This window comes from Crocodylus porosus, unplaced genomic scaffold, assembly GCF_001723895.1.
Source record: "Crocodylus porosus isolate Cpor-Errol unplaced genomic scaffold, CroPor_comp1, whole genome shotgun sequence".
NCBI classification, from domain to species: domain Eukaryota; kingdom Metazoa; phylum Chordata; order Crocodylia; family Crocodylidae; genus Crocodylus; species Crocodylus porosus.
The window spans coordinates 10,846,082-10,850,411 of NW_017728942.1; positions in this window are offsets into that span (position 1 = coordinate 10,846,082).

Genomic DNA, 4,330 nt, shown 5'->3' on the forward strand with positions numbered 1-4,330 from the left:
CTCCCTTTTTAAGAGAAAAAGAGGAAAACCACTTTAAGGAAAGTCACGGACCTTGTTTCACACTGGAAAAGAGAGAGGAAAGAGACTGCAATTTTCTACCCAGCCTCTCCCCATTTCCACGACCCCCCACTCCCCTCACCCCCACACTTGTGCACGCACACACGGGCTCCTGGCTTCCCTGCTCACACGTCTCTTTCCCCTCCCCGCACAGCAGGGATCCTTGCTGCCCCCTCGCCCGTCACGTCTCCAGGCTCCGTGCACCAAACGGGTGATGCTTGAACGAAAGGCAAGTGCAATAGCGCCGGGATCCGCTCCTGTCCTGGGACTGCCTTTCAGTTTGCCGTAGTGAGGCGGGATCCTGCTGCGTTTCCTTTTTGTGTGGTATGGGGAGCGGGGCAATGTCTTGTCTGACTCGGTCCACCCCGCGCCCTCAGGAAGCTGCAGCCTGTGGATCCCTTGCGATGATCTAGTGGCTTTGGGGTTTCTGAAGACTCAGTGGCTGGCAAGGCGTAGACAAGGGCCCAGGTCATGAGTTGCAGGGATGGACAGCAGGCATCCAAGGCAGAGCCCCTACGCTGCAACGCAGCTGGAAGCTGGATGGTAATCCCGGGAATGAGCTGTGTGTAGTGCCGAGGGTTTATGAACGGTCCACGAAACTGTTGCATGGGCATCCCGGGTGCATTTCGGAAGATATGGTCCTGCCAAGCCATGAGCTGGCGCTGGGTTGGTTTCCTAGCCCCATCTGCCTGTGGTAGTTTCCTGTTTGGTGCATCAGGTAGGCAGGATCAGGCCACAGGTATCAGCAGATAGGCACAGTCACGGCTTGTTCACCACCCCACCCCCAGGAGCAACGAGATGGCAGTCCATCTGTCTGTCTGCTGCAGCCAGGGCTGTTATCATGCCCAGCAAGGCAGGATACAGGCCTTCATGGGCCTGGATCTGAAAAGAGGGAGGCTGGTGTTATCAGAGAGGCCGAACTCACCCATGTCCAGCAGCAGTCAGTGGGAGCTGTGGGTGCTCAGCACGGCTGGGAATCAGGCCCACTGGGCCAGTCGAGGGAAAGGGGGTTTGCACAGGATGGTGGGTAGGGAGGAGGGAGAGGGGAAGGCAGTCTCTTCTGTTCTTTTCTGGTCTTTTAACTGAAAAAGGGGCAATGCAGAATGGATGTGAGCTCCCTAGGGCTCAAGGGAAGGGGAAAGAAGCCCTCTGAAATGCTGAGAAATGCTTCCAGGTTGGGTTTTTAGGGCTTTGATTGTTTTAATACCCCTTCAGACAAAACTACTGTATCAAATTGATACTGAACTTCGGCTACAAATAGTTCTTTAGCAATAGAGCCGGGCGGATATTGCAGAACACAGGCGCAGAGGCCCTTGGGTTCGTCCTCTGCCTGCGCCCAGGCCGACAGGCGGGAGCATCGGCAGACAAACGCCGTGGGGCGCAGGCTTTCACGCTCACGCCGAGGAGGCTTTAAACTGAAAATTGCTCTGAAGAGCGACTCTGGTGAGTCCCTGTTCAGTCAGAACAGCCATCAGAGACACCTGCCGTAGGCCGGGTAGGATGAAAAAAATGGGAGTATCCAATTCATTTGAGAAAAGCATTGTCTTTTGAGGTTAGAGAAAAAGGGCCAGCTAGTCGAAGGAGGCTTTCCAAGCAACTCGCCCCGTGCTCTGTTTGTTAGGCCCATGAGTTCTCAGCAGCCCCAACATTGGCACAGGGTTGGCTTTAAGTGACAATCATGGGTCAGGCTTTATGGTCACGGCCCCAGTGATGCCAGGCTGACGCTGTGGCTGGTTGAACACACGCTGCACTTGGCCCCATTGGGTGGACCAGGCCTGGGCCCAAGGGACAGGTCTCCGATGCCCCAAATGTCCTGTTGACCTCAGGTCATCTTCACCCTCCCTCCCTGGCGAGGCGGGGAGGATGCCTCTTTCCATTGCATTTTCCTTCAAAGACCTGCACTAACTTTACATCCAGATTTCCCAGAGCCAGGACTGTCAGGACACCCAGTCTGGTCTGGAGGAAGAATAAACCCCAGACCAAAGCCCATCTGCTTGCAGACACAAACCAGGCTACCTCTCTCCATGGACCAGATGTGGCTCCTGCTGCAGCTGGCCCCCACAGCAGGTCTCATGGAGCAGTTTTATGACATACTTTGCACTTGCTCATGGGACAGCAGCACCCGCCTTGCACACCCTTTATTCACCCCGGCCAGGGGGTTTGGCGGGTGGTGTTTCCTGGGGCGGTAGGGAATTCTGCTTATTAAGCTAATGAAAGCCTTGCCTCTTTTTGCTCCCCTGGCTCTCGCAGCTTATCCTCGACCCCACTGACCTTCTGTATTTTTTTTCACACTCTGAGGAGCCATTCAGTGATAATTAATGACCCTCTCGAGTGACACATTATTACTGCCACATAGAGAGACATGGCCTCCCGATGTCAGGTTCACTCCCCAAGAGAATCCCTGCAGAAGACCTGGCCCATATATCCTGACGGCTGAATTAAACCATCCACCCGTCCCCTGGTTGCACGCCAAAACCTCAGCAGCCTCATTTCCCTGGAGGAAACTCAGTCCATGGTAGCTGACCATGGTTGGTGAAGGCAGAGCACACTTTTTGGTACCCAGAGAGTTGGTGACCGCTGGGTTTGCTCCTGGCTAGAACTGCAGCTCCTCTCTCTGGAGCTTTCCTCTGCAGTAAAGAAAAGTTAGGGGAAAAAAACCCACAGGGAAGTGCCAGTTTTGCAAGAGTTTTGGGTGCTAGATTGTCGATATTGTGAGCCGACAGAGCTGCAGGACTCCCAGGAAAATTCTCCTCGTGGTCTCGGCAGAACAGTAGCCATGGCAAAGCCTCCTGCATGGAGGGTCCTTCTTCCCCAGCCCCTTGAAAAACTGGGGGTGGAGAAATGCTCATAAACAGTTGCCTGTTCGCTCAGCAAGTGCAGAAACCTGAGTTAAGAGCCAGGCTGCTGCATCCTTATTAACAAGGTAATAAAGCAGAACCTCTTATAAAAGCTGCTTTGTGCCAGGACCTGGCAAATAGTGTCCCAAAGACCAGCTCCAGCCTCTTGAGAGAACCACTGGACTTCCCCCATCTATTAATGTCCTGTCTATTAATGAATCTTCTGCCTATTAATCAGGAGACGTGTGAAGTCCTGTACTTAGGAGGGGACAACCCCATGCACCGGGACAGGCCAGGGGCTGACTGGCTGGGCAGCAGCTCTGCAGAAAAGGACCTGGGGGTGGCAGGGGACAATAAGATGGATATAAGCCAGCAGTGTGCCCTTGTTGCCAAGAAGGCTACCGGCATCCTGGGCTGCATTGGTAGGAGCGTTGCCAGCAGATCGAAGGAAGTGTTTCTTCCCCTCTATTTGGCATTGGGGAGGCCACATCTGGAATCCTGTGTCCCGTTTTGGGTCCCCCACTACAGAAAGGATGTGGACACATTGGAGAGTCCTGCAGAGGGAAACGGAAATGGTTTGGGGGCTGAGGCACGTGGCTTATGCAGGGGGGTTGTGAAGAGGATGGAGCTGGACTGGTCTCAGTTGGGGCAGATGACAGGACAAAGAGCAATGGGCTCCAATTGCAGCAAGGGAAGTTGAGGTTGGATATTAGGAGAAACTTTCTCACCAGGAGGGTAGTAAAGCACTGGGACAGGTACCCAGAGCGGTGGTGGAGTCTCCATCCTTGGGGGTTTTGCAGACCCAGGTAGACAAAGCCTTGGCTGGGGTGATGTAGTTGGGGCTGGTTCTGCTTTGCACAGGGGGTTGGACTTGATGTGACCTCCTGAGGTCCCTTGGGCTTGGGCCAGCCCTGCTGCTGGTCACGGCTGACGGCGTTCTCCTTTAGCTCGCCCAGTGGAGCTGCTTGCAGACCTGACATCGCTGCGGAGACCTCTTTGCAGCCCTGTGCTGCCGGGTGCTAGCAGCCTTCCCAAGGAGCGGGCATGCGGAGAGAGCTGGGCACAGAGCTTTGCTGGGGCCCATCTGTGGCAGTGCAGGAGGCTTGGGAGGTGGCATCGGTCTGCAGCCAGCAGCAGTGTTTCTCTGTGGTCCTCAAACCAGGCCAAGAGCCCCAGAGTGAGCTCTGAAGGACTTTCCACTCCTCTTTTTAGGGCTTTCTGCTATGAACCAGGCACAGTTAAATGCCTGACTGATCCCCTGCTGTCAGAGCGTGAGTGTGCGCGTAGGGAAAACACAAAGGGAATTCGTCTGTGAAAACATCAGGGCAGTCTCCAGCCATTGCTTCTGGCTGTGTCCCAGGCAGTCGGAGGCTTTCCACGTCTCAGAGGTTGTGCTAGTGCTTTCTCCTCTTCTTTTCTCCTTCCCCTAGACAAAT